This window comes from Papaver somniferum, chromosome 10 (genome assembly GCF_003573695.1).
Source record: "Papaver somniferum cultivar HN1 chromosome 10, ASM357369v1, whole genome shotgun sequence".
In the NCBI taxonomy this organism is placed as follows: Eukaryota; Viridiplantae; Streptophyta; class Magnoliopsida; order Ranunculales; family Papaveraceae; genus Papaver; species Papaver somniferum.
In genome coordinates, this window is record NC_039367.1 from 33836803 (window position 1) to 33849149 (window position 12347).

Below are 12347 nucleotides of genomic sequence, written 5' to 3' on the forward strand. Positions count from 1 at the left end.
TGCACGGTCCAGTATCTCGATGTTTTAAAATTCAATAAGCTTATGATCCTGAAAATTAATAAAACATCCAATAAACTAATAAAAAGCAATGTAATAAAAGAAAACAAACTAAAAAGTTATGCCTTTGAGACTTTTTCTAGTTTTGATATTTTTTAAATTTCTGGAGTTTATGCTTTTTCTTTTTTGCTTTTTAATGTATTTTATTTTTGCATTTTCTGGTCCATTCAATCATTATGTGCATGTACTTCATCAGCAAAAGCGTCATAGAGATCGCGATACATGATAATCTGCTCAAAAGATTCTCGTTTGGCCATTTGATTTTTTATAAGCTCCCCAGTCGCGATGATGTCCTTCGATATTTTTGGTATATCATTGAGGTTAAATAGATGTAGTAATTTTTTCGATAACTTAATAACTTTTTCTGATTTTCTTTCTTTGCATAAAACTAAAAATACTTTAAATGAAAATTAATCACTAAATAAAGAATAATTAGAACTAAAATAACATAGAAAAATTAAAATCAAATACTCTCTCTGTCTTTTTTAATTTATCTGTCTTCTGTTCTGTTTTGGTATGTCCTTTTTATCTATCCGCTCTTTTTATAGACATATTTTCTCATAACTAGTCATTTTTAATATAAACTTATTCCTAAATTTTAAATTGTATCTCAATATATAAATAGAAAAATCTATTTAAGATGTTTCTTATCAACTTTCATTCCTTTTTAAATAAATAAAAATATTAACTGTCAGATTTTTAATAAAGCTTTTTATCTATCTCCATTCCCTTTCTAAATAAAAATATTTGCGGCTATATTTTCTAAATAAAAATATTTATGGCTATAAGATTCTTTTAAACATTCCCCAGAATAATAAAATTACCTTATACATTTTTTTTATCAGTAACAATATAACATTTAATATGGTTGGTCACGAGATTCTCACCGGTCCCTTTAATAACTTGACTTAGTCAAATAAGACACTTAATAAAAGACAGAAGAAATACAAAATAGAAATTACAAACATTCGAGGATCCACATAAGTTATTAATTAATTCAGAAAATATAATTACACAATGTTGTAACCTACTTGTATTTTTGATGGAGCAAATCATGTTGAACTGGAAACACTTTCATTTGTTCATGTATTTTGACTTATGTATAAACTATAATTACTTCCTTGGCGTAAGGCCGTCTTACTCGTCTAGGGTATCCTATGCAAACTTGAAATTTGAGGTTTTTTATGGGTTACCAAATCATTATAAGAGATAAAATTTTAGATTATAGGAAAATATATTTTGTATGTTTAACGCGATAACTTGAATTAGGCTATGGCCGTAACAAAAATTTCAGCTCCTTTGGTTAGATTTTGGGTTCTAACCTGAAATTTTGGCATAAACTACTGCCCAAACTGGTTGCTGTTTTCAAAAGCTAAGATTTTAAATAACTTTTGTAATTGTTACAAACCATTTACTAACAACTATAAGTGTTACAAATTATCTGTAATGCAAATAAGTGAGACAGAACACTTTACTCATTATATGTTACACATTAACAACTATTAGAAGAATCTTTTTTTATTTTGACCCCTTAAAATTTGGGGCCCTAGGCGACCGCCTAGTCCGCCTTGCTCCTAAGACGGCCCTACCCTGGCGATTTCCACTGAAACGGATTACAGAGTCTCTCCAAATCATCACCGTCTTTTCGAATAAAAATGTATCTACGTTCACAAATCTCAGACATATAGTATACGCCAAGCAATAGTGGAGCGAGGAATTATTGTTCCTTAGTGGGGGGAGAGGGAGTTGATTAACCAAACCAATGCCAGTTTTTTGATAAGCTTTTTTTATGACTGTATCTAGTTCATGTCTTCCGTACAACAGTCTCATAGGTTGAAACTTATACATGCAATTTATAAAACAATATCTGATCTTTTTCAATTTTTAGTTTGGATGTTTGGTTCAGGTTCCATCATAAAATTGGGTGCTCACATTTTCTTTAAAAACAACATTATCCGAGTATCTTAGTCATCCAAGTTATATACACCATAGAAAAACAACATTATCCACGCATCTTATATGTTAAATGCAGTTCATTATATGGTTAATCATTTGTAATCCAAACCGACGCATTTTTAGTATTTGATGTCACTGTCACAGTGGAATAATCCAAGTACAATACATGCTTCTCTATAAGTCTTGCAGAGGGTTACACGATCCTTCAAAAATGTTCAGCATACAAAGAAAATACCTTTTCACTGCATGCAGTATGATGAGCATTATACAGTCTTTTTTTTTTGATAAGTCAGATGCATCTAGCACACTGAGGATTCAAGTTCCTGAACAACCGAGTCTACCAAATTCATTTCGTTTTTTCTTTTCTTCTTATCATCCATTTTGTTGTTTTCTTCTACTCCATTGCATCGGGTTATTGCTCCAAATGAACTTTGTTGGAAATCCTGCGTAAGTCAGTTCTCTAATCAGCTCCCAAATGAAAATTCCCTTCTGCATCAACTACATATTTCAAGGACAAATGACTATTCCTAATAAGTGTTCGTCCATTGACTATCCTTACAATCTAAAAGCATCATACTCATGCGTGTCTGACGCTTCAACGTGGCATTGTTGAGATATAAGTTTTGTGTATTTAATTTAGGAATTGCAGATAAACTCAACTTGTACCCAAATCAAATCTTTGGCATCTCTTCACATGATTGCATCTCTATTCATTCTACGATTTACCCTTGTTTCTTCTGGATCCATCCTTGGAAATCTCGGAACTGCTCCTATAACTGTATTCCTCCTTCCGACACTAAAAATGCATTTAAAACAGTAATTTAATATCTCGTGCAAGTTGAAGAATAATACATACATATATGTACATACATCTCACCGAGACGTATTCCACGTGTTCTCTTATTTTTCCTCTCTAATATCACACCCTACGTCGCAAACGATTTAGTCTTTCTTGTAAAGGAGTTACCGGCTCCAACAGCCTAACTTATTTAATTGATTTCATGCATCAATTATTGCATTAACAAAAAATAAAATTTTGTTCCCATGAAACTCAAGAATACCAAAGCATGCATCGGAATCGTAAATATGTGTATGCCAAACGTACATTCGGTTGATGTTGTTAACTAAATGAAAATTTTAGTTTGTTTTCCGCCACAATTTTCGCATTTATTTATAAACTTTTTAGGGTTTTTCCAAGGTACTGTGAGTTGCAATTTCAGGTTGATATCTTGTTGAAGCTTGTGTATACCCCAACAGTAGTCTTGATTGGAAACTTTCCCACCATTTAATATATTTCAGGTAACATATCTCTTAATACAGTTGGAAATATGTGTTAGGAACCGTATCTAGTAATCAGTCCTAGCACCAACAATATCTTTGGATTCTCTTTAACATCCTAAAAAGTTGCAACGAAAAGACGCGACTCTGGGTAGGATATCAACAGACAGATTATTGTAAGAACCCACAATATCATCAGGAAACCACCCACTAATTCGTAACTCCTTAACTTGTAACTCAATTTTATCTGTTGGATGTGCTACAAGTATGCAAAAATGCTATTCCTAAAGTAGGTTTTTTTAGTTCGGAATCACTCTAGTTTGAACAATTGTTTCCGCCGCTAACCACACCGATACATAAGGCCCTTTTGCATGTCAAAGAAACATTCCGTTGGAGAGACTTTTTATTATTAAAGTACTTGGAATTAGTTTTTTACAAACCCAAAACTCCATTGGATGCTGAAGTGTAAAAAATCTAATCAGCTGCATATCCATCAGCTCGTTTGTCACTTTCCTTGCACGACTTACGGTTAATACGGATGTCCCGTTGGGAAGGCGGAGGAGGACTAAGATTTGTTGGAGTAAGCAGGAGAAGTGATTTTGTTTTCGAGGCTTCGAGGAAGAGAAGTATTAGGTATGTCTAGGGACATTATAGCTCTTTTTTAGGGATAAGTCACTTGGATGTTATCTTCTTCTCCCCAATTAAGTCCTCAAGAGTATCATACAATATAATATTAAATCTGCACCGTTGTTATATATGCCATATTACCTATAGTATTTCGTCTTCAAATCAATTGGGATTCGAGTGCAACCCTTACAACTATTGGTATTTGATACGAATACAGATAAGCAAAGAAATTATAATGCAGTCGACAAACATGAAAGAGTTTATATCAGTGAATTGACTAAATCCTAAGACAAACCAAAGAACTCAACCTATAATGTAACCGTGATGAACTCCTACGCCATATCACTTATTATAACCCTTTGTCGAACCCTTGGATGCCACCCCATACAAATTCAGGGTCTTCATAAACACAAAGAACCTGAATTAACCTTTACGCAAAAGAAACGATTTAGTCGAACTAAACCAACAACATGAAAACACGCATTTTTTTTTTCTTGAAAGTCAAAATTTCCTTCATCTAATATAACCCAAAACAGTTTTTACAAATCTATCTATTTACAACATTCTCCTTCTGTTTCTTGATCTTAAAAACCTTCTTGACAATCTCCTGCTCCAAAACCAAGAAAACACAGATAATCCTACAAATAACAAAGAAATTTTTAGTTAACAACATTCATTCAAGTTACCGAAAATCTGCAATGGTCTCATATGACAATCTTCTTGACATATATTGTTGATTTAAAAATATTCAAATTGATTACGTTTCTCATATGATCATAAAACCTAAAAAAAATAGTGTGATGGTATATGTTACAGCTTAATCTAAGCTAGCCTAAGCGATTACTCCGTTTATGAAGTACAGTTAGCATTTCTTGCAAGAATGTATTTGCGATTTTAGGGTGCAACATCGAACTTGCATATAATTAAGTAGATTCAAAGATTCAAAAGAGATATACCAAATCCTTGCGGAAATTCATCAGGATTCTCATAAGTACTTTCGAGCTTCCCATGAAAAGCTTGAGCATACCTGCAAAACAAATGCATATTAGTAATCAACCAACAATAAGAAAAAGAAAAAACACGACCAATACCGTAGATGAAAAGCTTTTGAGCATACTTGCAAAACAAAAAAAAAACTACGATCAATACCGAAGAACAAAAAAGCAATGTGCAATATTTTGTCCAATTTTAAGGTGCAACGTCAAACTTGCAAACAGAAAAGAGCTCGCATTATCACCCACGGTGCCAAATTTCAGAATCAACTTATATTGGGTATCACAATATTTAATCAACTTGCGTATAAGAAGATTCAAAAATTCCAAAGAGATATACCAAATCCTTTACCTCTTGCGGAAATTGATCATAATTCCCATAAACACTTTTGAGTTTCCCATGAAACACTTTTGAACGTACCTGAAAAACAAAAAACAAACGCAAATCATTGATCAACAAATAATAATAAAAAGAAAAAAACTCGAACAATACCGTAGAAGAAAAAGCGACGTGCAAAATAATGTCTTGTCCTATTCTTGAGTGCTTTATATAGAGCAAAACCTGCAAAATTCATTAACCTTAGTTTTGGAAATAATATAATAAATTTCTTATAGTTTTTAGTATGTTTTTGGATAGCAGAATATTTTCCGATAACTATGTTATTTGTTGCAATATTTTGTCTAATTAATACCTTATTTAACGATCCAAAAAATATATTTTGTACAAAAAATGTTAAACATCTATTTTTCACGTCCAAGAATATAATTAATATTTTTTATTTTATTTTTTGTGTTTGCTTTTTTACACAATTGAGATATATTGAGCATTTTCTGCACATTTAAGAATGAGAATCTTTTTTTATGGAATGAAAAATAATATTGAAACTCATTCATCATTTTGTATCTCATTCATCCTTGAATTGCACCCTTGGATGCCACCCCATACAAATTCAGGGTCTTCATAAATACAAAGAACCTAAATTAACCTTTACGCAAAAGAAACGATTTAGTCGAACCAAACCAACAACATGAAAACACACATTTGTTATCTACTTGAAAGTCAAAATTTCCTTCATCTAATATAACCCAAAAAAGTTTTTACAAATCTATCTATTTCCAACATTCTCCTTCTGTTTCTTGATCTTAAAAACCTTCTTGACAATCTCCTGCTCATAAACCAAGAAAACATAGATAATCCTACAAATAACAAAGAAATTTTTAGTTAACAACATTCATTCAAGTTACCGCAAATCTGCAATGGTCTCATATGACAATCTTCTTGACATATATTGTTGATTTAAAAATATTCAAATTGATTACGTTTCTCATATGATCATAAAACCTAAAAAAATAGTGTGATGGTATATGTGACAGCTTAATCTAAGCTAGCCTAAGCAATTACTCCGTTTATGAAGTACAGTTAGCATTTCTTGTAAGAATGTATTTGCGATTTTAGGGTGCAACATCGAACTTGCATATAATTAAGTAGATTCAAAGATTCAAAAGAGATATACCAAATCCTTGCGGAAATTTATCAGGATTCCCATAAGTACTTTCGAAGTTCCCATGAAAATCTTGAGCATACCTGCAAAACAAATGCATATTAGTAATCAACCAACAATAAGAAAAATAAAAAAACACGACCAATACCGAAGAACAAAAAAGCAATGTGCAATATTTTGTCCAATTTTAAGGTGCAACGTCAAACTTGCAAACAGAAAAGAGCTCGCGTTATCATCCACGGTGCCAAATTTCAGAATCAACTTATATTGGGTATCACAATATTTAATCAACTTGCGTATAAGAAGATTCAAAAATTCCAAAGAGATATACCAAATCCTTTACCTCTTGCGTAAATTGATCATAATTCCCATAAACACTTTTGAGTTTCCTATGAAACACTTTTGAACGTACCTGAAAAACAAAAAACAAACGCAAATCATTGATCAACAAATAATAATAAAAAGAAAAAACTCGAACAATACCGTAGAAGAAAAAGCGACGTGCAAAATAATGTCTTGTCCTATTCTTGAGTGCTTTATATAGAGCAAAACCTGCAAAATTCATTAACCTTAGTTTTGGAAATAATATAATAAATTTCTTATAGTTTTTAGTATGTTTTTGGATAACAGAATATTTTCCGATAACTATGTTATTTGTTGCAATATTTTGTCTAATTAATACCTTATTTAACGATCCAAAAAATGTATTTTGTACAAAAAAATGTTAAACATCTATTTTCACGTCCAAGAATATAATTAATATTTTTTATTTTATTTTTTGTGTTTGCTTTTTTAAACAATTGAGATATATTGAGCATTTTCTGCACATTTAAGAATGAGAATCTTTTTTTATGGAATGAAAAATAATATTGAAACTCATTCATCATTTTGTATCTCATTCATCCTTGAATTGCACCCTTGGATGCCACCCCATACAAATTCAGGGTCTTCATAAACACAAAGAACCTAAATTAACCTTTACGCAAAAGAAACGATTTAGTCGAACCAAACCAACAACATGAAAATACACATTTGTTATCTACTTGAAAGTCAAAATTTCCTTCATCTAATATAACCCAAAAAAGTTTTTACAAATCTATCTATTTCCAACATTCTCCTTCTGTTTCTTGATCTTAAAAACCTTCTTTACAATCTCCTGCTCATAAACCAAGAAAACATAGATAATCCTACAAATAACAAAGAAATTTTTAGTTAACAACATTCATTCAAGTTACCGTAAATCTGCAATGGTCTCATATGACAATCTTCTTGACATATATTGTTGATTTAAAAATATTCAAATTGATTACGTTTCTCATATGATCATAAAACCTAAAAAAATAGTGTGATGGTATATGTGACAGCTTAATCTAAGCTAGCCTAAGCGATTACTCCGTTTATGAAGTACAGTTAGCATTTCTTGCAAGAATGTATTTGCGATTTTAGGGTGCAACATCGAACTTGCATATAATTAAGTAGATTCAAAGATTCAAAAGAGATATACCAAATCCTTGCGGAAATTTATCAGGATTCCCATAAGTACTTTCGAGCTTCCCATGAAAAGCTTGAGCATACCTGCAAAACAAATGCATATTAGTAATCAACCAACAATAAGAAAAATAAAAAAACACGACCAATACCGTAGATGAAAAGCTTTTGAGCATACTTGCAAAACAAAAACAAAAACTACGATCAATACCGAAGAACAAAAAAGCAATGTTCAATATTTTGTCCAATTTTAAGGTGCAACGTCAAACTTGCAAACAGAAAAGAGCTCGCGTTATCACCACGGTGCCAAATTTCAGAATCAACTTATATTGGGTATCACAATATTTAATCAACTTGCGTATAAGAAGATTCAAAAATTCCAAAGAGATATACCAAATCCTTTACCTCTTGCGGAAATTGATCAGAATTCCCATAAACACTTTCGAGTTTCCCATGAAACACTTTTGAACGTACCTGAAAAAACAAAAAACAAACACAAATCATTGATCAACAAATAATAATAAAAAGAAAAAACTCGAACAATACCGTAGAAGAAAAAACGACGTGCAAAATAATGTCTTGTCCTATTCTTGAGTGCTTTATATAGAGCAAAACCTGCAAATTTCATTAACCTTAGTTTTGGAAATAATATAATAAATTTCTTATAGTTTTTAGTATGTTTTTGGATAGAAGAATATTTTCCGATAACTATGTTATTTGTTGCAATATTTTTTCTAATTAATACCTTATTTAACGATCCAAAAAATATATTTTGTACAAAAAATGTTAAACATCTATTTTCACGTCCAGGAATATAATTAATATTTTTTATTTTATTTTTTGTGTTTGCTTTTGTACACAATTGAGATATATTGAGCATTTTCTAAACATTTAAGAATGAGAATCCTTTTTTTTTATGGAATGAAAAATAATATTGAAATTCATTCATCATTTTATATCTCATTCATCCTTGAATTGCTTCGATCACACATCACAAAAGTGAAGCAGCAGGGACAACATCATAGGCGCAAAATCATAAAAGGGAAAAAATCATAGGAACGGTAGCAATAAAGATCCGAAACAAAGATAACCAAAGATGCTCATTACCTTACCTATACACTCATACGAAAGTAAACGTCCAGATTTAATTTTATTCTTCAATATTGACTATGAGGAAAGATTAAGATCAACTGAAAAATAAAACCAAATATAAATTAAAAGGAACAAAAATACTAAACAATAAAAGGAATAAAAAAAAACGGTTGCATAATAGAAGATGTTTAAGGAAAAACTGTGAACTATGAAAGATAAAAGTTCATCGCTTCATCCTTCGGTGCGAGGATATATCACCATCATCTGCAAAAAAATTCAATTTCCAAAATAAAAAACCAAAAAACAATAAAATTGTAAAGACCCTCAAGCTCGTCAACGCTATTAGACTAGTCAAGAGACGTCTTAGTCGTTAATTACTCGATTAGTTTAACACGAACGTTAATTAATAAGAATTAGTCTAACAACGATCTAGATACGAAACTAGTATCATAGATGAGATCTCGAAAAGTTACGTGGATTAGACTACTCAAACGTGTCATTCGGTTACCAGACGAATAAGAAATCATCGGAACCGTGTGAAAGGCAAAATAAGCATTTGGTGTTTTAGCCGACCCGGATGGCCTTATCATTTTGAGGTGTCCCATTAACAAACCTTGACCTTATCCCTAGCCGATCGAGAGGATAACTCTCATTCTTTCTTCTTCTTCTTCTTCTTCATTCCTCCTTCTTCTTCTCTTTCTTTTCTCCCTGCTCTTTTTCTGCCGACATTTGAGAGGTGAGTTTGAGATTCGATTTGAGAGAATCAGTTGATGAGGATATGCAGAGGTTGAAGGTGATGGTGTTGTTGTAAGTTGGGAAGAGAACAATTAGTAATCGAAGATATTAATCAAGGGAATTACAGTTAGGGTTTGTAAAACTAGTTAACTGAGTTCGTATGGAATTGATAGGGTAATTAGGTTGCTGCTAGATGAAGAAGCAATGGGTTGAGGTTTAATTGCAGTTTTGAAGATGTTCTGGAGTAAATCAGTTAGTTAAGGTTTCTAGATTTGAAGCTAGATTTGCATGGAGCTGATAATGATGATTTCTAGTTGTTAATGGATAAAGATCAAATGGGTTGATGTTGTGTTTGTGAATTGAAGAGATGAGGCAGTTCTGCTGAAGAATCAATAAAAGGTAATTAGGGTTTCTCAGAAGATTGTTTAGGAATTTGGATTTGTGATGAACTGATGAATTGAGAATTGAAGGTTGAGAAGTAAGATTAGAGATGGGTTTTATCTGAATTGGAGATTGAGGTTGAATATTAGCTTGAAACTGGCAGTTAGGGTTTGGATCTTTTTTATGGAAGATTTGGGATTTGAATTGGATTAATTGAGAACCGATTGTGATGATGGGTGCGTTTTGATGTTGAATTAACTGAATTGAGGGGTTGTAGTTGTTCTTGATATGAATTGCAAAATCAAGACAAGTTAAGATGAAGAATCTGATTTCAGTTGCTTGTGAAGAATCATTTAGAGGTAATTGTTCTTTTCAGCTAACTTTGTAATGTTATCTACTTTCATTAATGAAGTTTTGAGTTATGAGTTGTTATGAAGATGCTTGAAAGGATGATCCATGCAGTGAGATAGAAATACCTTTTGGAGTGTAATCTGTGTTGGTAGTGGTTGTGTGAGTTACAGAGATACGGGTGATGAAATTGAACTATGGTTGTAGTTTAGTAGGTATTAGAGATGATATGAGTATTTCCCTGAGAAGATGTACATGGTGGTGGCTTGCTGAGGTAAACTAATTGAACTGAAGTGATGAGTCTAGATGATTGTTGGGTCTAATGGTTACTACAGAGAAGAATTGAGTTAAATGATAAACTGTGAATGGTCGAGATGATAAAGAGGAATGAGTAATGGTTATGTAGCTGTAATTAATGGAGTTGTAGGAGTTATGTCTATTGATTGATGCAATGATAATTGAAGATCATATATGTGATGGTTGAATTAGATTTGGGTCACAGTTGGTGCTGGTGCTGATGCTGTTGTGGTGATGTTGCACAGTTGGTGGTGTTGGAGTGGTTAAGGGAATTGAAGTGTAAAGTTTATGGAGTTAATGAATGAGTGTTGTTGAGTTGGGTTGTGTGTTACAGTGGTGTAGAAGATGATGTTTCATGGAATTGAGATGTTTCCGATATAGTGTCTGGTAGTGGTGTAGTCTTGAATCTGGGATTGAGATAAATAGGAATGTATTGATTGGTAATGGCAGTTGATGCTAGTGTAGTTATGGTAAAGTTTCGATATTGGTGACTGTAAGAAGTTAAGTGTTGTGGTTGTAGTTGAGTTGCATGACAGAAATTGGTAGTGTCATAGTTGTTAGAACTTGATGGTGTTTATAAGATGCTTGAGCTGAAGTTGAGTGTAATGTTGTTATGCCAGTGATCTTAGTGGAAGCCTGCAGTGCAGATTAAGGTAAACTCAGTTTACTTTTGTAATTGAGTTGTGGAGTTTGTTTAATAATGAATGTATAATTTTAGTTTGATATTTAAAATGTTAATGAAGTAGACTTTGAAATGAAGCTAGGGCAGGGGGAAATGTTGCTCAGTTTGAGCTTAGTTTAGTATGTTGAGTCTGATGATGCATCATTATGGTGCAGCTCAGATTTTGGCCTTGAGTTAGTTTAGCTGAATCGGTTTTCTGACTCAGTTGAATCAGTTTAACTCAGTTGACCTGACTTGACTCGGTGGATTTTGACTCGTTGACCGTTTAACCCTGGACTTGACTTGGACGGATGTGGACTGTTAGTGACCCTTTGACCGTTATATTAACCTGAATGGATAGGCCTTAAGTTAATTGGATGGTTTAATGGACTGGGATATAGGGCTAGTTTTCCAGTTTGAAGGATTCAGTCTGGGCTAGTTTTCCGGTTTGAAGGATTGGACTCATAAGGAGTCTGAATTAGCTTTCGGTTTCTTTTACAAAGTTTTAGATACTTATAAGACCTATCTAATGACTACAGAACCAACCTAATTCAATTAGTAAACCTTAGCTATGCTAAAGATAGATAAATAAAAGATGTAGAACCTTAAATGGGTCTAAAATCATTAGAAAGACTTGTATAATACTTGTGTGAGCCATTTTGGCTAGAATCTTATAATTCTTGTGTGATTAACAGTTAGTTATTAATAAAGATTGATTCAAGGGATGAACCAGTGGATCGTGGATCTCGAGGTAGGCGTGGCTTGTCATCGAAAGAGGTGGGAATACATTTGACTCTTTGGTAACCATTATTGTTTTCCTTTACAAAAGTTTATGTTTAACAAACTCATGTATTTATGTTTATGCGTTCTATGCATTGTTTAACTTGTTTTACGATGATTTTGTTGATTCTGTTAATCTTTCCATGGTTTGGA

At 32.4% G+C, this 12347-nt stretch overlaps 1 long non-coding RNA gene across 1 annotated transcript; it reads right to left on the minus strand.

The window, feature by feature from the left end:
* Nucleotides 1-7394: 7394 nt before the first annotated feature.
* LOC113318450 lies at nucleotides 7395-8374 on the minus strand. Its single transcript, XR_003344556.1, has 3 exons — nucleotides 8306-8374; nucleotides 7917-7987; nucleotides 7395-7599 (listed from the first exon to the last, which is right to left on the minus strand). It is a non-coding gene; the product is annotated as an uncharacterized LOC113318450 (long non-coding RNA).
* Between the last annotated feature and the right edge of the window lie 3973 nt (nucleotides 8375-12347).